Source organism: Hemicordylus capensis, chromosome 7 (genome assembly GCF_027244095.1).
Source record: "Hemicordylus capensis ecotype Gifberg chromosome 7, rHemCap1.1.pri, whole genome shotgun sequence".
NCBI classification, from domain to species: Eukaryota; Metazoa; Chordata; class Lepidosauria; order Squamata; family Cordylidae; genus Hemicordylus; species Hemicordylus capensis.
Window position 1 is genome coordinate 12,667,736 of NC_069663.1, and position 20,341 is coordinate 12,688,076.

Genomic DNA, 20,341 nt, shown 5'->3' on the forward strand with positions numbered 1-20,341 from the left:
ATTACCACTTCTGCTAGTACAGAACAGAGTACGCCTCTCTGCCCTAATAACCAGCCCCAAAATCTGATTGCTTGATTGAGATCAAATAATATTATATGCCAGGAGTTCTCACAATTGGGTCCCCAGATATTGCTGCACTACAACTCCCATCATCCCCACTCACTATAGCAAAAGGGGGTGATGGGAGTTGTTGTCCAACAGCAACTGGGGACTCAAGTTTGAGAACCCCTGGTGTAGACAATACTGAGCTAGAGGAACTAATGGCCTGACCAGGCATCTTCAAATCCACTTGCCAGTGGCAAGTACCTACAGCCCCCTGGCAAGCAGGACATCAACCACCTTTTTCACAGGAATCCACCGACTGGGACTTTGAAAATAAAATGCCTGCAAGGTTTCCTTCATCATCAGAAGGAATGGGATGAAGATTTTAGTGACACTATTGTTTCTCTCAGATAGGGCGTCACAGAAACAGGAGAACACAAGATCACCCCCAAATCACAAAAGTAACATTTTAAGTAGCACCAGGGCCAGCTTTAAAATAAAACTTACACTGCTGAAACTTGGGGTAGGCAAATGCTCAGACTAGGAAAAACAGCCTTGGGTTTGGTGACAGGGTGAAAGAATTAACATGAGACAAAATCCATCAGGAAGGCATCCTGCACAAAATTCTTTGAGATGATGGAAGGAGTGCTGGACTAGGACTGGGGAGACCCGAGTTCAAATCCCCATTCAGCCATGAAACTAGCTGGGTGACTCTGGGCCAGTCACAGCGTTGTTGTGAGGAGAAAGAAACTCAAGTATGTAGTAAACCGCCCTGGGCTCCTTGGAGGAAGAGTGGGATATAAAATGTAAAATAAAATAAATAAATAAATAAATAAATAAATAAATAAATAAATAAATAAATAAGAACACTACCATGCTCCATAGGCTGGATCTGTGTCTTCAACTCTGCCACCCTTAAGGTGCCTAAAATCTGCTGCCCGAGCTAGCCATTTCACATTGCCTCATGGTAGGGGTCACCAGCTGTTGGAACATGGGCTGAGCTCTGGATAACAGGGTTGTAACATACCCACATGATACTTGTTTTCTTAATAATATTCAGTATTGCCCCACATATAAATTCTGGATGCAGACCTGGACAATGTTGGTTTTTAACAACCGGAGATCTCAGGTTCAATCCCTGGCATCTCCAAGTAGGGCTAGGAGAAACTCCTGCCTGAATCTTTGGTGAGCTTATGGAATACTTATGGAATTCTCTGCCACAAGATGCAGTGAAAGCCAACAGCCTGGATGACTTTAAGAGGGGCTTCGATAAAGTCATGGAGGACAGGTCTATCAATGGCTACTAGTCCGAGGGCCATAGGCAACCTCCAGCCTCAGAGGCAAGATGCAGAGGAGCAGCAGGAGGAGAGAGGGCATGTCCTCGGCTCTTGCCTGTTGAGACACCTGGTGGGAGGCACTTGGTGGGCCACTGTGGGAGACAAGATGCTGGACTACATGGGCCTTGGGCCTGATCCAGCAGGCTTTTTCTTATATTCTTAAGTAACACTGAAAAAATGAATTGTAAACATGTTTTTCATATATAAACACAAAAGAGAGGAAAGTTGCCACATTGCGACTAGATATAAAAATCAGCTTAGAAACACCAGGTTTCTAAAAGTTACAAGGCACTGGGTTCTGTTTTGCTTGGCCTGGTAGAGGGCAAAAGAAGAAAAATGGCTGCCACGCAGCTCTGAATGCTATTGGTTGTTGGACATTCCAACCGGGCGGTGCTGCTGTCCAGCCTCCCTACGGCGTCCGGGCAGAATGGATTGCTAGCCGCGCCGTCTGGAACAAGTTAGCTCATTAGCCCACAGCCCAGCTGCTGCCTGCAAGACCGAGGTGGGGTCCAAATCTGTAGCTGGTTTTGGAACCTGACACTCACTCACATCTCTCAGAAGTCAGCCAGCAACTGAAATAGCCAAGGGAGGAGCTTTGCACCCAGCTGCCAACAGCTTTCTTGACAGCTTTCCAGAAACAGGGGGTTGAAGGTAGTGGGGGGAGAAGTGGGCTGAAGTCTGCTGGGGGCTCTTGCCAGTTCTCCGATACCCGCCCCCACCCCCGCCACACAAACCAGAGAGAGAGAGAGAGAGAGAATTTGGTCCTAAAGCAAAATCCTTTCACTAAGCTCTCCATCTGATGTCAGTTTCCTTAGGGGGGAGAAAGAAGAAGGAGGGAACTGGAATCCAGCGAGTGAAATTAAGAGGAGCTTCAGGCTTTGCATTTCTGGATTCTGGTTCCCCTATTTCTGCTCCTGGCTGTTGTTTCCATGGAAACTGGCAACAGACCTGGGAAAATAAGGTTAGGGTTTTTCAAAGGGAGGCTCTCTTCCAGCTCCCTCTCCCCCTTAATTTCTGGCGCTCCGGCCCCCTGTTCCACTGAGAAAAGCAAAGTGAGGAAACAGCAAGCAAGATTCTCTCCCTGGAAGATTGCAGCTGCCTGCTGAGATGGGGTAAGCTATGCTTTTCAGAACCCAATACTGATTTGCAGTGCTTCAAAAAAAGAAAAAAAGAAAGAAAAAGAAACCGGGGAGCGGGTGGGGGGAACATTTTAATTAGTAAGTGACAATAATAATACCTTTGTGCGTCTTCACTGCCTTTCATCTGGGCATCCCACAGTGCTCTGCAGACATTCATTAATTTGGAAATGCATATCAGCATCCAGGCACTTCTGCCAGGAGGAGAACTCTATCGCCACCCCGACCCCCCCACCCTCACACACACACATATAATCCAGGGGACAGATGTGTCCAAAAGTTCCATTGTCCAGGGGCAAAACCGGCAACCGAGCCCTAAAGCAGGGGCGTAGCTATAATTGAAGGCGGCTAGGGGGACAAATATCCCTGGATCCCTAGGTGGGGTGGGGTGGGGTTAGTCCTGCTCCTGCTGTCCTGCTCCTGCTACTCTAAAGAAGATGGGGGGGGGTGGAGGGAAAGGGGTCCCTCTTCACTTTTTGTCCCGGGGCCCACTCCATTCTTGCTATGTCCCTGCCCAGAAGCACCAGATCTAAACCACATCTGAAAACTCTCAGGATCATAATATGCTTTTTGAAAGACACAGGCACACACACACTCCATTCATCTAAAATTTGTTGCATGCTTTTAATGTCAAGAGTCATTAAAGAAAGGATTTTGTTTATTTTGCATAATATTTTGCATATTATGCATAATAGGATTTGCATAAGAAAGGATTTTGTTTATTTTGTTTGTTCTTGCAGTGCCCACAAGTCTCATCCTGGTCTAGGCATCCTATGATGTGAGCACTGCCCAGATATACAGTATGAGGCTGCTATCCCTGGAGAGAACCAATCTTTTAAAGGGAAAAGGTGTGAGGGTGAGACAGCTGCAGGAGCCTCACTCCCTCAGCTTCTCACACTCCTGAACACACAACTGCCTTGGGCAAGTGCTTGCTTCCCTCTGCCTCAGTTTCCCTTTGTGTCAAGGGGGCAAAAGTGATTATGTTATAGCAAGGGGGCAGGACTACCAAGATTCACAAATCTGAGCTGCTGGCGGATGTTCACAAGTGAAAACATTCTGTGCAGAGGTCCTTGACCTGGAGCCCATATCTGGAGCCATATCTGGCGGTTCATGGGGCATGTCCAGGCAGTCCTTAGGAAATCTTTGCTGTGCTGAATTTCATTTACTTCCAGGTAAGGCGGAATAAAAGTTCTTGAAAACTACCCTGAGTACATATTTATTTTCCACAATTTTTCCTGGAACTTATGAAAATATCTATTTGCATCTACTTTGAAGAATACTGTATCTTTGTTTATTTTATTTTTATTTATTTTTTATTTTTTGAATTTATATCCCACCCAAACATATGTCTCTGGGCGGCATTATTTATAATACTTTATTTTATGCGAATTAAAGTCACAATTCCCAATGACCTAGAAATACCAATTTTGCATACAGAATCCCGCCACTGAAATTAGCTGACTGTATTACTTTTTACACTGGAATATGCTTGGGGGAAATTTAAAACAATTTTTAAAATATTTTTGAAGTAATTCTGACTATCATACTTTCCAATTACTTACAGATACCAAATTTTGCATGAACAATCCTGCCACTTGAATTGACTACAGCTCCCATAATCCCCAGCCAAAGGCCATTGCACCTGGGGAATGCTGCGATTTGCTGTCAACATCTGGGAATCTGTAACAGGAAAGACTGGTGGCAGGTGGGCCCGTGAATAATACTTCAGGATCTGGGGGATCCATACATGCAAAACAATTAATTGCTGTGTAATGGGAACACAAGCAAAACTGACCACTTCATACAATGCAGAAGTTAACATATTTTATGCTCTCATAAATGTGTGGGAATGGCCAGTGACTGATGGCTTTAAAAGGGTATTCGGCAAATTCATGGAAGGAGAGATCTATCCAGGGCCGACGAAAGGGGGACAAAGCTGGTACAAATTACCAGGAGCCGGCAGTCTGGAAGGGGGTCCTGGGTGGGCATATGTTGCTGCTTCATACGCGCTGCTTGGGCACCCTACCTGCGCCCGAGACTGAGAGAGACTTCACTGCAGGTGTTTCTTTCCAGGCCAGTCTGCCACCATGCGATGCTGCCGGTTGAGCAGTAGGATGGTGGCCGCAGGCTCGCACCCGCCTGCTCGCCATCATCATCATGATGATCCCAAGGGCGCCTGAGCTGCTCCCCCACCTGCCTGAGCCTGTGCCATATGAAAGGCAAGGCGCAAAGGAGCAGCAGAGAAGGCAGGAAGGAGCGGAGTTGGAGGCACCGGCGGGAATGTTCATTTTACTACTACTTCTTCAAGTGCTCGCTTTATAAGTAAAAGTAAGAGGGGGGCGGGGGGAGGAGTGGAGAGTACAATTTTATATGATGCAGTAAATTTTGCAAAATAAAAGTTTCCTGAATCGATTTTTATGATTTAGCTTTTTATGAATAAAGTTGCAATTTGGGGATTTTGGATACTATTTTGTTTTATTATGACAAAGTATATATATTTTTAATTTTTAGTTATTTTTTTTAATTACAAAAGGTTAAATAGCATACATATATGTTTTACAAAAAGATTACAATTCATTTTTCAAAAAGCTGTTGCATTTTGCGAGTAGTTAACTTTAAATATGCTGCATTATACCAGTCGTGCAATTTGCGAGGTTGCATTTTGTGAGTATTTATTGCAATGTGAATTATAATAATGTGATATGTGATTTTGATTTAGGTTTTTTTATATGTTCTTTGAAAATAAATGTTTTCTTTCCCTATTCCATGTTCCATTTGTACACCAGGCAGGGCATATTTGTTTTGGGGTTTTTTGCACATCAATAAAAATCCCATATAAAGATTTTTAGCCACTCCACCCTTGCTGGGTCCCTGAAAAATTTTTTTCACCAGGGCCCGAACCAGCTCTCAGAGGTCCTGGGGCTATCAACAGCTGTTAGCCATAGCAAAGTGGAACCTCCATGTTCCAAGGCTGCCTAGCGGCAACTAGCTGGCCACTGTGAGAAAACAAGTTTCTGGCAGGGATGGTCCTTTCAGGAAGTGAGGTGAGGTGGTCACCTCAAACAGGCTGCTGTGCTGCCCTTCACCTCCGCCATCGAAGCAGTTCTTCCAGACTCATCTGAACTTTGCAAGGAGCACGACTCCTCACACCTCATCTATTTACTTTTTCTAAGTAAATCACTTTGATAACTTCTGTTGAAAAGCATTATATAAACAGTAGAACAGAACATATAATGCTCAATATAACCAACACATATACATTCACATACAAACCTCGCTTTTGACACTACTATCCACCTCACTCCAGGCAGGTTATTTTGCTGTCTTCGGGTACTAGCTTGTCCATCCCACGCAGTGTTTCCGATAAGAGGGATTTCCAGATGTTGACTACAACTCCAATCATTCCTAGCTGCAATGGCCATTGGCTTGGGATTATGGGAGTTGTCAGCAACATCTGGAAATCCCTCATAAAGCAAACTCACCCCACGCCCCACACACTCTATAGGGTAGCTTTCCCCCTACATCACTATAAAATGCTGCACAAATAGGTTAAATGATCTCTGCCTATTTTTGTTTTGCTGATCAGAGTTATATATATATACACACACACACAAACAAACAAACTTCTGTTATGTTGCAATTTAATTCAACACACACACACAAAATTCTGAAATACATTCCTGCCAATGCCAAGCAAGCTTTTAACATATGTATGTCTGTAGCTTTAGGTTTCAGAATGCTGGACCAGGTCAACAGTTGAGCGGGCATGTTCATCACAAATATATACAATACCAGTCTTCTTCGCTGTAAGGCCCAGGAGCCAGCGGGGACTCCTATCAACCCTTCGTGTGGCTCCCTGTTTATTGGGCCTGTGTGAAGCTTCGGATGAGGCTAATACTCTCCATGTGCCCCCCAGCACCATGCGGAAGTGACCGTTCCCACCTGGTCAGTGCTGCACTTTGCCCAGTGCCAGTGAGGCTCCTTTAAGGAAAATTGAGCCCTCGCGAACCCCTGCCCCATCTTGAAAGGCACATATGGAGTGCTGGGAAGTTTAGTCCTTCCCAGTACTTTCCCCATGGAGCTCTTAAGAAAAGACACCATCCCTCTTAAAAGGCCCACCCAGCACTGAAAAAAGTGCAGTACTGTGTGACGATCGGCACGGGGGGGCGGGGGGGGGGGGCGCGAATGGCTCTCGCACTGAAGGTTTTCGGCCAGAGTGGCCCCTACTTGCAAAATACATCACTAGTGACCGATTGCTGAAGAATATATTCCAGCTTCAGTGAGGGGCTGTAAGTCTTTCAGTTTCCCAGGTTCTGAAAATAATATAATAGTCAGAGGATAAAACATTTCAGTGACAAGATGAGTGAAAACAATTTCCAGAGGTGTAGTAGTGCCAGTCTGTTGCAGGAAGACACACAGAGTCTGGTGGCACCTTAAGAACAAGGGAACTGCCTTCTACCGAGTCAGACCCATAGTCCATCTAGCTCACTATTGTCTACCCAGACTGGCAGTGGCTTCTCCAAGGTTACAAGCAGGAGTCTCTCTCAGCGCTATCTTGGAGATGCTGCCAGGGAGGAGACTTGGAATCTTCTGCATGCAAGCATGGAGCACTCCCATCCCCTAAGGGAAATACCTTGCAGTGCTCACACACGTAGTCACCCATTCAAAAGCAAACCAGGGCAGACCCTGCTAAGCAAAGGGGACCATTCCTGCTCGCTACCACAAGACCAGCTCTCCTTAAAAACTCATTTATTGCAACATAAGCTTCTGCGGACTAATGCCTCCTCCATCAGCTGCATTGTTTAAAGTTGCACTTTATGGGCATAACGCGGCCAAGAGTGGTCAAAAAGGAAAGCACATCTTTAGGTCTGTCCCATTGGAATCAATGGAGTCCCAAAGCATTCAACTTTGGCTGGATCACACGCAAGGCATTGCATACCAGTCAGTCAGTCATTCAGCACTTCCACCTTTGCTCGTAACAGGGTCAGAGGCATAGCTGTGAACCAGCGTGGTGCATGAAGGCCTCAACTGGTCAGAGTCCTGGGTTCATATATTCATGTCACTGAGGAGAAGTGGATCCAGCCTGGGCAAGGGGTGTGTGTGGAGGAGGGAATGAACTAGGCAATCGCTCAAAGGAACACAAGAGGACCAACAAACGGAAGTACTTTTTCACACAATGCGTGATCCACTTGTGGAACTCTCTGCCACAGGATGCGGTGACAGCCAACAACCTGGATGGCTTTAAGAGGGGTTTGGATGACTTCATGGAGGAGAGGTCTATCAATGGCTACTAGTCAGAGGGCTGTGGGCCACCTCCAGCCTCAAGGGTGTGCCTCTGAGTACCAGTTGCAGGGAAGCAATGGCAGGAGAAAGGGCATGCCCTCAACTCCTGCCTGTGACTTCCAGAGGCATCTGGTGGGCCACTGTGCGAAACAGGATGCTGGACTAGATGGGCCTTGAGCCTGATCCAGCAGGGCTGTTCTTATGTTCTTATGAGGCTGCATTATACCGAGTCAGACCATTGGTCAGTATAGCTCAGTATTGTTGGCACTGACCGGCAGCAGCTCTCCAAGGCTTCAGGCAGGAGTCTCTTTCAGCCTTACCTGGGAATGCCGCCAGGGACTGAACCTGGGAACTTCTGCATGCAAAATAGATGCTCTCCCACTGAGCTACGGCCCCATCCCCACCCCTGTGGAGCACTGTTTGCTGTAAGATATTTCCCTTTGGACAGGGCTGCACAACTTCAGCCCTCCAGCAGCTGTGAGACTACAACTCCCATCATCCCCAGCCACTGTGGCCAATAGGAATAATGCGAGTTGTAGTCAAACAGCCGCTGGAGGGCTGAAGTTGTGCAGCCCTGTCTTATCGCACATGTGTGACTACATTACAGTATGTATAGTCTATATAATGTATATACTATATACATTATAGTACGTATGGATAGGAATTATCTCACATGTAGTCACCCATCCAACCAGGGCGGAACCCACTTAGCAAGGGGAACAATTCAGGCTTGCAGATGCAAGACTAGTTCTCTCTCCTGGGTCTTTTCCAGTGATATATAAAAGCAACTCCCATTTCCAGGTTTGCAGCTCAACAGAGTGAAGACCTAGTTTCTGGGGCTGTTCAGAACAGCTGCAGGTCCATCTGCAGTAGCTGGGAGCCGTGGCTACTCAGCATAGCAGGGGGAAGAGAGGAAAAAGCTAAAATTAGGCCACTGAGGTACTGAGAGTATCTCCAAAGTGATACTCACACCCCCAGCTGCAAGAAAGACTCTTGTGGATAAGGAAAAGGAATAGCACTACCAATGGGAGAAGAAGCCAGTCAGGGAAGAGAGTCGGTCTTGTGGTAGCACACATGGATTGGTCCCTTTGCTAGCAGCATCTCCAGGTCGGGCTGGGAAGGAGACTCCTGCCTGAAACCTTGGAGAAGCTGCTGCCAGTCAGGGTAGGCAATACTGAGCTAGATGGACCAAGGGTCTGACTCGGTAGAAAGCAGCTTCCTATGTTCCTAGTAGGAACTTGGATTATTAATATCTGGTGGAAACCTGCCTGGAGAAAGGCCTCAAACCGAAGCAGAGCAGTACCACATCACCTCTCTGTGTCATCCGTCCTGGGACATCCAGTCTCTGCCCAGGCAGAGTGGGTTCCGCCCTGTTTGGCCCAGGGGGCAAGCCATGCCTGCCCATCAGCCACAACGCCAGCTGCAGGAGACACATTGGCTTAAGCAGTCACTTCCAGCTGAATGCATCCTCATCCTCTCTGGGGGGGCGGGATGGAGATTCTCCTCCCTTCTCACACAGGAAGCATCTTCCCTGCTGGGTCCACAGCAAGGAGGGCTTGCATGTGAAGGAGAGCTTTTGTCCTTTTTAAGGGATCCCTCAGCTCCTGCTGTCCACCCCCACTAGAGACTCTAATCCCATTTGTGTGGAAGTGCCAGCTGTCTCCTCTCAAAAGGGAGGGGCGAGCAGGAAAAGCAGCTCCTGTTTTTATCCACAAAATGCCCTCCTCCTCCTCTTGTCTTTGGTAACTTTATTCACCTCCCAGAATGCTGCAAAGGGATCACACTGAGGGACTGTGAAGGAGTCCGGAAATATACATTCCACAGGCCAACCCCAAGCACTCTACAGCAGGAGTTCTCCAGCTTGGGTCCCCGGATGTTATTGGACTACAACTCCCACCACCCCCTGCAGCAATGGCCTTCGGTTTGCCGCCTTCCCTGTGGGAAGCAGGATACTGGACTAGATCAGCAGTTCTTGGACTTGAGTCCTGGGACATTGATGGACTGTGACTCAGGAGAACGTAAGAAGAACCAAGGCCAACACCCCGTTTCACACAATGGCCCACCAGATGCCTTGGGAAGCCACACATGAAGAAAACGAAGGCACGCCCCCTCTCCTGCTGTTGCTCTTCTGCAAATGGTGATTGGGGCTGTGGACCATAGGAGTTGTAGTCCAACAACATCTGGGGAGCCAAGCTGGAGAACCCCTATTCTAAAATGTTAGTTCCTTTCAATTCCAGCATCATAATCTTAGTGATCTTCGTCTCCTGACTTTTTTTGTCTCTGAGGTACCTTTGGAGTTGCCCTTTATGTTCCATGTATTGTTTTTTTCTTAGCCTTCTGTGTTAGCATTCCTAAAGATAAACACATTCTGTATTCTTAGACTCTTCCAAAGGAATTATGGGGGGCGGGGGGGGGGGGGAGAGCAGGCAGGCATTGTTACTGCAAGAAAGTTCACAGGAATTTGGATATCAATAATTATTCAATGGCAAAGAGTTTGTAAAGTTTACATCATTTCTCTCTCTCACTATGAATGAATGAATGAACGAACACACACACAAAACATACCGCTGCTTAGAGATTATATTATCTATGATAATGATATACCGGTAGTACTATAGGACCATAGCTTGCCATTTACTGATTTCAAAAAATAATTGTATCTCGTTTCCTCTTTCGAAAAGCTCAAAGCAACTAACAAAACCATCGTGTACACAGTATCATACATCATGCCTATGCCAAGGTTGCAGTCATGTGGACCTTTCTGTATCTGTATAGACGCTTCAGAATTAAATCCAGTCCCTTCTGTGAACACCCCACATGCAGGATTCTTTTGAGCTCAAACACCTCTGCTTTCCCCAAATCCCAAGCCCCAGGCCTTTTGAGAGAGTATGAACAACGATCCTGCATTTAAAAAGGGACACAGAACTAGTCAACTATCTACTTTCAAGAAGCAATCTTATATTTATTTCCAAAAGAGTTGGAGCATCTGTGGGCAAGGGCGATATTGGCAGACTGGGGTCCCCTGCAGATACATTGATTTCACAAAAACTGGGAGGGGGGGGAAACCATGACTGCCTCAATGTAACTCAATGGAGTGGAATGTCTGCGGACTCAGAGGGCACTTAACAGACAAGCAGGCGAGCAGAACTCAGTGGCAAGAAGAGTTTGAATAAAGAGCAAGAAGTTTCTCAGCTTGAAGAACAGTCCCTTACAGCAGTCACAACAAGATGAAAAGGAGCTTGGACTGAGCATCAGTGCTTCCCCCTCTCAACCTCCCCCCCACAAAAAAAACCCCACAGAAAAATAAAGTTTGCATAAGACGACAGACTTGAGTTACAGCGGGTATCTTGTCTTTGTTGCTAATGTTTGCTTTTTTACCATGCTCAGCCACAGGTAAAACATACTGCAACATTTTGTAACGGGTCTATACTTGTAAAGTACGAATTTAACAGAATCATCCTTGGTTAAGCACGAATCCTGCAGCAGCACTACAGCACTAGCTGCAGCCAAAAGCTAATCCGGAGGTTAAAAAAAAAACAACACCACCAGAGCCTAGATGCCGGACTGCCTGCCTACAGCAAATTCTGTTTTGGATCTGCCTTGACAGCACGCACTATAAGGGGCTTTTTGTGTGGGGCACAGCTGGGAATGCCTTCAGCGCAGCCCACATCCCCCTCCACCCTATATTCACCAGTGTTCTGTCCCCATTTGGTTCCACATTCCAAGGCTTTGCTTTGGAAATTATTCAGAGCCGCTGCTCTCCAGAGCCAGCTTGGCACTATGGGGCGGGCTTCCCAGAATGCACTGCAAAGGTGTGCAAGCAAACAAAAGGAGGGGAGAGCGGGCAACAGCTGGATCGCATGCGCTGACCCAAGGCGAGGATAAACAAGAGGAAGTCGCCAACATCCCGGCAGCCCTGCTCTTGCCGGGGGTAAGCCCACCTTCTGCACAAAAGATCCTGTTCCCAGATAAAGAGCAGGGAGAGAATAATGCATCCCAGATTAAAGACAGCTGGGCAGAACTTGCACGGAAGAGCCAGTCCTCTATCCCCAGAGGGCAACTTCAGACATTATTTTTTAAAGGTCTGTGTCTTCAGATGCATGCATGAGAACAGTCATCGGTTTCCTAGAGAAGGGCGCCCTCCAGGAGCCCTTCCAGATGGCCAGCTTTCATGCAGGAGGAAGCGCTCTAACATCAGACTTCTCAGGAGGAGAATAGTCGAAGTGGAAATAAAGGATTTCAGGCACATTTCAGAGTAAAGCTGGGGCCGTTCAATATTCCTACATCTTACCAAGTTTGGCTACCGTTCTTTCCTTAGGTGGTTTCCAAGCAAGGATTATTCATACGGTATGCTCTCCGTGCCAGTCTTCTGGTCCATTTTTTGGCCAATGGGCCTGCAGTGGAGGCGGGCACCCCACCTCCTCCTCTCTGTCCAAGTGCACAGGCAGAGGAGCAGATATGTGTGCACGTGGGGTGGAGTCCCTGCATTCTTTTACAACTGCTATTTTTAAAAATTGCAGAAATTTGACTCAAAAAGAAAATTACCATGGGTCTTGCACAAGGTTGCCATGTGTCTCTATACCCAGCTCCAAGGGTTTTTTTGTTTTAAACAGAGGTCAATGGAAAATTAGGAGGGGGGGAATCTTAAGTTTGGAAGGGCTAGACCTTGGGGCTCTGAAACCAGGCACAACTGTAGCACAGGATAGAGGGACTCTGTGAACTAAATTGGAAGCTGATTCGTGAACGGAAGTTGGCTCCAAGGCACAAGAAACCGGTCTGCCCCAGAGTGCTATCATGTCAGGCACCCCACAAAGCCACACCTCCATCTCATCTTGATCTGCTTTATCCATGGGGTCTCTCCACACATCAGAATCATACTCTGCAGACTGATGGAGTATCCCAGAAAAACGTTTTAATGGAAAGCGCAACTATCTTTGGATGCAGATACTCCGAGTTGAGCTCCATTTGCAAAGATAAAACCTGAATAATTCTACTTGATATATGAGCAGTACCTTGCTGTCTCAGCACCGAATTTAGACTAAATCCTGCCCTCATATGAATGCACCCCAAGCCTCAGCGTGCAAGAGCACCGTAAAGGCTGTGTGATGAAAAGCTCCAGGACTCCATGAAATACCCCCTTTTCAGTATTGTTCAAAATGCATTGTGCAAGGTTTTGACTTACACAGATGTCTTCCTCAGGCTGGATTCTCCAGGTGAGCCTGGAAGTACAGTGTCTCAGAACAGACACATCTATTGCTCTTTTTGCATCCCCCCCCCCGCCACACACACACAGCCGCATCTCAGAACATGGTGGTGTGCAGCCTTGAAAGCAATATCAGGAGTGGCTCAGAGCTTTAGCAGAGCCCAACAATGTAAAGCGAGTCCCAATGAAAATGGCCAGCCTACAAGTGCTTTTGACGTAGACCAGGTTTTCTCAGAAACTGGTGAGCCTCAAGCAACCCTCTGGGGACAGGGAGTTAAGTCCATGACTGCACCAGAGAACCTTTCTAACAATATTCAGTACAGCAGAACTAGCAAAAAGGCTACTCATAAAATGGGTCATGAGTAAACATCTCCTGCACTTTGGCAATCTCTGCTTACAAACTTTCAGTGCATTACCTGCTCTGATGTGGCAGTCATTCTGGCCATACGGATTTGCCACCGGGCTACCCGGCTACCATCCTCCTGTTAAGAACACAAGCATGTACACCACCTTTGGGCTCCTTGGAGGATGAGCGGGATATAAATGCAGTAAATGAATAAAAAATAAAATAAAATAAAATAAGCTCAACAGAATACTCTTAGTTTATTTAGTCCTGGGTCTTATCCTGTTTTCCATATATGGTTATGATGTTTTACCCTAGAAACAGTGTTCCCTCTAAGGCGTGCACATGCTCACAAGTGTTTTTGATGGCTGCTCAGTTAATTTTAGATCCCACTCAGGTTGAATCAGGAAGGCCCCACTCTGAATGTACTTGCACACACACTGCCTTGATACTGCAGTTTTGAGATCAAAACTCATTCCACACAAAGAGACCGGGGGCGGGGGGGGGGAGATTAGAGAGACCACTGCCCAGAAAGTGTGAAATAAAGTGGTGTACACGTACATTTACACATCTTACAGACAGACAGCTTTCCAGTATTTTGCAGCAAGGATTCCTCAATTGTCTTCTGTTCCAAAGGTCAGGCAGCTACCACCCCGCCACCCACACACTGGCTCAACTTGGACGGAACTCCTATCAGGAGAGACACAGGAGCAGCTGTGCTGTCCCTCAACACTCTAGGAGGGTTACACAGCTATCTCCTGCCAGGAGTCTTTCTACCTCCACCGGAAGCAAACCTACATGTTTTTCAAATTTTGCTTTGCATACTATATATCCCACCCCCCACCCACCCCCACCCAGCATGGGTGACTGGAAAAGGTAGCAAGGGGTCGTGGGCGCTCCCCCAAAATATTCCCCACTCCCCCATCCAGACTGGAACTTTACAACAAGGTGTCAGTCAGTCATTGTATATTAGACTCCTAGAACTTGAATTCCTATAAGAGGCCTCCATTGTTTAGAGAAGCCTCGTTCATTCACTCCCCTACTCCAGAACAAGCAGCAGAAGTCAGTGCAGCCAGATGGGTAGGAGGCTCCTCCAGCCTCCCAGGAGCCAGGCCAACCCCTTCGCTTCCTTTCTGGCCAGGAAGTGGGCTGGGTGAGACCATGTGTGTGCAGAGGGGTGCAGGGTCACCTCCCCTGCAGATTTCAGCTGCCCTGGACCTGACCTCTTTCCCCACCCCAGCCTTTCCTGCCACAGACTTGGACAGGAAGAGAGAACTAGCCTGGAAAATAGACTGCAAGATTTGACCTAATCCAAAGGGGCAATTTTTTCTAAGAAGGATCTGGCTCATTTTCTGAATAAGTCTGAAAATGCCAAGCAAGCTTCATTAATAAGGTGAACAATGTTGGTAGTAAAACTACAACATTAATTATCTTACCTCTGTAAGCATTTAATGTATAGCCCAATCTTCATGCCCCTAATAATGTTCTTTGCCCCACTTTGCTTCCCCAAAACGAGTTGTTCAAGAGTCACCCCTGACCCCCAGGTACTCAAATATCAACTGAAACTTTTAGTTACTAGCAATACCCCTGATAACTTGGCAAAGAGGCACCTTTTAATGTGGTAATTCTCTTTATTTAGCAGGGGGAGAGTAACTGGCCCTATCCACCCCCAGTGACTGTTGCTGGTGTCTATCTTATGTTTCTTTTTAGACTGTGAGCCCTTTGGGGACAGGGAGGGATCCATCTTATTTATTTATTATTTCTCTGTGTAAACCACCCTGAGTCATTTTTGGAAAGGCGGTATAGAAATTGAATGAATGAATGAATGAATGAAAATAATAAATACATGAATAAAAAGCAAAACATGCACAAGTTTAATTGCACTATACATCTGTGCACACAGATGTACTTAGTAGCCCTGCAGATACAGCAGGGAGCAACTTTTTGGGGAGACTTTAATACACACAAAGGGACCTATTTCACAAAAAGTTATGTTCAAAATGCTGAAAGTTCATTGCAAGGAAAATAATGCAAATGACAATATTTCAAAACTGATTGCTTACTTCAACTCAACACAAATGACAAACACACTGTACTGATAAAAATATTTATATATTTCAGGCATCGATTTAAAGAGATTCTTCATCAGCAGAAGAAGCAACGTTCAAAATAGCTCATTGGGGAATTGCAGAGGGAAACAGGAGAAACAGAGTTTTAGGATATTTGGTGAGCTGTAGTGAAAAGCAAAGGATAGTGGCGTTCATGAGAACAGGAAGTTGTGAAGGGTCAAAAATTCTCCCCCTTGGCCACTGGGAGCCTTACCCAGAGTTCCATGGTTCTCTGCCTTTAACAGCCATTGATTTCACCTGTTAAAAATTATCTAGTCCATAAGGACTAGAATCTTGCTTCTAGCAAAAAGCAGGGGAAGCCGTTTTAAAAATCCAATGGATGCAGCCAGTTGTATGCTATAAACACAATTCTATAAAGCTGCTGTGGAACTGTGCGGAAAAGAGACTTGTGTGCCAACAAAGCCAAAAAGGAGCGTGAACAGTTACTCAGGAGAAATGAACTACGACATTCAGTAATTTTGTGCTCTTCCATTCCATTTTATAAGCAAGCACCTGTAAGCAGTTTACAAATTTAATGAAATCCTTGCATGCAGCCATGGAAGATAGCTCAGAATGAATAGGACTTTACAATTATGCAAGTGAAGTATGAAGTAATGGAGATACTGAGCCAGTTCAGATGCCCTTCTCCTCCCACTCCACACACACACACACACACACACACACACACACACACACACACACACACACACTACTGCCACCCGGCAGTGAGATGTGGAATAGGTTTCAGGCTCAAGTGCTTCCTCCCCATTCCCTCATGCATGGGGAGGTCTTGCATTTCAGACAGACAGCTTGAAAGGAGTGTAGGGATGCTGTTAGGAATATAGGAAGCTGCTTTATACTGCATCAGACCATTGGTCCCTCTAGCTCATATTTTCCCCACTGATTGGCAGTGGACCTCCAAGGTTTCAGGCTGGGGTCTCTCCCAGATCTACCTGGAGATGCTGCCAGAGATTGAACCTGGGACCTTCTGCATGCAAGTGGATGCTCGACCTCTGAACTACAGCCCCATCCCCTAAGGGCTAACAGCTTACAGCAGACAGCGCTCACATGTAGTCTACCCACTAAGATGTCCTCTCCAGGCTCAGTTTGAACATGGCATCTTCTGGGCTGTCTCAGGGCTCTCACGTCCTCAGACTCGCTCATTGCCAAAAGCAAACAAGGTAGATCTGGGAGCACGCCAAAAGCCAGGGCAGTATCATTAACTCCTTCCATATCCATAACGCTCCCAACTGGTCTTCACAACAGAAGACAGAGTCAGGATTCAAGCGTGCAGGGAGGCCCATGATGCTGCCTTTTGGAAGACTGGTACCACCACCAACATCTGGCAGTGTGCATGCATACACACACATACGGTTCAAAGCACCCTCATGACAAACACCCTCAAAATATAGAAAGCTAGCACATCAGAGGCTAGCCAGGCGGCTAGCTTTCCCCTGTGCAGAAAACGTGTAATGCACAGTTACTTTCAAGAACAGCCCATTCCTGCCTGTGAATTTTGAGGTACATGACACAAAGCTGTACCAGGTGTCTCCCTGAACACCTGAACAGGCTCTCCAGGCCAAAGGTGTGAAGGAGCAAATACATTCCATTGGATTCTTCAATACCAATTACATTCCAGGCATGTCCAACTCCTTTCCCCCTCACCAGCACCCCATAAGGTCTTCTAGCAGTTCTCTTCCCCATCTGCTTTGTGAGATACTGAACAGAAGCCTTATTCGGGTGATAGAAGCCCCACCGTACAAACCGGTCAGCATGAAGACTGACCAGATGAGGACTTTTACAACCCTGTCCCACTGTGCAGACTTCTAGATTTTCTGGGAGAATCATCCAGGATCACTTCCTTTCCCACTTAAGAGAATAAGCTGCCTCCCACCCCATCATGCTTTCCAAGATTCCCTGCCATGCGATGCGGCTGCAGATGATGGAAATTGTAGTTCAGCAACAGCTGGAGAGAGCCAAGGCTGCCTACCCATTTTAGATACTGCTTATTTGAATTTGCACTTCAACCTAACCCAAGGTTTCAAGCCAGTCATGTATATCAGCATTTATAACCCATTATATGTGCTGTTCCACTGAGGAAGCCAGTGTGGTGCGGTGGTTAGTGTTGGACTAGGACCAGAGAGATCCAGGTTCAAATCCCCACTCAATCCTGAAACTCACTGTGTGACTTTGGGCCAAGTCACTTCTCTCTCTGCCTAACCTACCTTGTAGGGATGTTGTGAGGATAAACTAAACCATGTACACCACTCTGGGCTCCTTGAAAACTGGATAGAAGTGTAAAAATAAAGAAATAAAGCAAAATGGACAGTAGTATCCACATTACATTGCCTAATTAATGGTGGAAGGGAAGAAGGATTTTTAAAATATGTACTTATTCAATTTGTGTCTTGACAACATGGCTCAGAGCTTTTTCAAACGATTGCAACAAATCAAATGTATAAGAATATGAGAGACAGCATGCTCAATAAAGAAAATCACCACTTTTAAAAGGTGCCTCTTTGCTCAGTTAAAATAAATCTGTGGTTCCATTCCCATATACTAGGTTACTTCTATCCCACAGCATCTACTTCATTTCTGCAGCATACACAAGCATGTTTCAATGGAGAAATAACTGTTTTTCCCTCTTTCACCAACAACATAGTGGTGATTCTCATACTCCTTAAGGGTGTATCGGAGATAAGCATGGATCCAAGAGTTCACTCTAGCCAGTTTCTCACACACTTTCCCACTCCTGGAGAACAGAATCAGTTGTTCTAAAGGCCGGCACCAACTCCCTTTAAACGCAGGCTTGTCAGCTTGTCTGCTGTAAGGTATTTCCCTTTAGTGAGGCAGCTAGTGAATGGTATTGTGCCCTTTTGTCTACAAAGCATGTGATTTGGCAGGAAAGTGGTCAGATATGTGTGGTTTTAGAAATATAGGTGTGCTGTTACATGAGGGCTGATTGAAATACTTTGAATACTGTTGTCCTAGTACATTCAAGTGTGCAAAACAGAAGGAAAATGTGTGTTTTCTTAATGTGGACATCTTAATACAGCAATGCCATATTTATTTTCAGCAACCCACGTTGCATTTTGGGGTGCCAAACATTACTTTCTAAAACCACATATATCTGACAATGTCTGTCAAATCTCAGGCGTTTATAATTGGATTGTTTCTGGTGAGTTTAAAATTTCAATATTGTGACTCCATATTGGATTTTTAGTCACCATACTGAATTTTTGGCATTCCCATATTTACTTTCTAAAACCACACATAACTGACAAAAACATGACTGCCAAATCTCAGACCTTTGTCACTATTTAAATGATTCTGGTGAGCTTAAACATGTAATATTGCGATGCCATAGAGCCCATATGCCCACATCTACTTTGAGACTAAGGCAAGTGATGGAATCTATGGCAGAGAACTCAGACACATGAATCACTCTTCGTCTCCTTTCACAGAGGGCAGCACAAACATATGAAGCATACAGACTCCCCACCACCTCATGCAATCATATGACAGCACAAACCAGTAACAACACACAGTTCACCCTACCATGTTCCCATTTTACCCAGAGGATGGAGCAAATCTGCATCTGGATTGTGGCACTTTAGATTGCAGGATCGTAATACCAAAAATATATAAAATCCCAACAAAGAGGAAGCTATCATGTAAGGGAGAAGGCTAGTCTAGAACCTTGCCATCAGCGGCCTGGCCCTGAAGCTAAGTACCAAACCCCACAGTGTCGGGCTCCTTGTTCCTGCTTACTGCCTGCCACCCTTCCCTCCTCACTGCTGCAAGAGACCACCGAAAATGGCAGCAGCGCCACAGCGCTGCCTGCAACCCCTTAGGTGCCCATGCAGCCCACCACTCCATGCCACTGCCTGTCAGGTTGCCACCACCCCACACAAACTTGAAGACCAGGTGACAGCAGTTTTAAACATGTGCATGCACTGTCACAGACAGGGCCTTCCTTAGGGAGCTTTGGCAATGTGTGGGGCCCCACGTCCACCAAATTTTAATGGCAGCAACAAGTGTGTTTGGGGGGCCTCCGAGGAGCAGATCCCCCTGGGTGCTCACCCCGCTCGCCCTACCCTAAGGACAGAATGGACACAGATATACCCCTCCTTCAACTTCCAGGCCTTTACCTATATGCACTACACGGGTACTGACCAAAATAGCTGATTTATTCATTTATTTTTAAAGAAGGGGGAGGAAATCTGGGCAGGTGGGAGGGGGAATCCAACTTTTTTTCCTCTGAACACTCAGGACTGCCTGCTCTCCTCTGGCAGCCAACCCAAGATGGTCCAAACCTGACCAGGCCAGCCAGAACTTAGCTGTTGGTAACCCATCTTTAAGGACAATTTCCTCAGGTTCTTCAGCACTACAGGTGAATCTTTCCATGATTAAACCCAGAAGTGTCAATGGCAGGAGATGCAGGAGGCCCTTTGCAAACCAATGGCCTCCTCCCTCTCTCCCACGACCTCACTGGGCAGAATGTCCTGAAGGGAAAGTAATGTCTGAACAGGCCCTGACAGAATTCAGAGACCTGCCACACGGCTGCTCCAAGTCCACGCAGCCCCTTCGAGAGTTAAACTTCTGCTGGTGCTGCATTCGCAGCGCAGCCAGGAGTGGCTCTTCCCTGCAGGCCGTGCTGCAAACGCAGCGGCCCTTTAACTCCCGAACGGGGGCTGCGCGGCCCCCATTCGGGAGCTAAACCAGCACCCCCACGTTTGACTTCAGGCGCAAATGGCGTGTCAGGGCTGTGAAGCGCGGGCCCTGATTGGGTGCGGCCCGGGTTCTTTGAACCCGTTGGCCCAATGGTGGCTCCGCCCTTGCCCCCCCTCTTTATACTTTCCAAGCAGTATCTGCTTGCTCCTTTCCAA

General features: G+C 46.5%; 1 protein-coding gene and 1 long non-coding RNA gene across 5 annotated transcripts in view; one reads left to right on the top strand and one right to left on the bottom strand.

The window, feature by feature from the left end:
• AHDC1 (AT-hook DNA binding motif containing 1) overlaps positions 1-20,341 on the bottom strand; it is a 236,937-nt gene that overhangs the window by 120,523 nt on the left and 96,073 nt on the right. The gene's annotated exons all lie outside the window — the stretch shown is intronic.
• Positions 1,700-5,277, top strand: LOC128332930 (uncharacterized). Its single transcript, XR_008310786.1, has 2 exons — positions 1,700-2,491; positions 4,080-5,277. It is a non-coding gene; the product is annotated as an uncharacterized LOC128332930 (long non-coding RNA).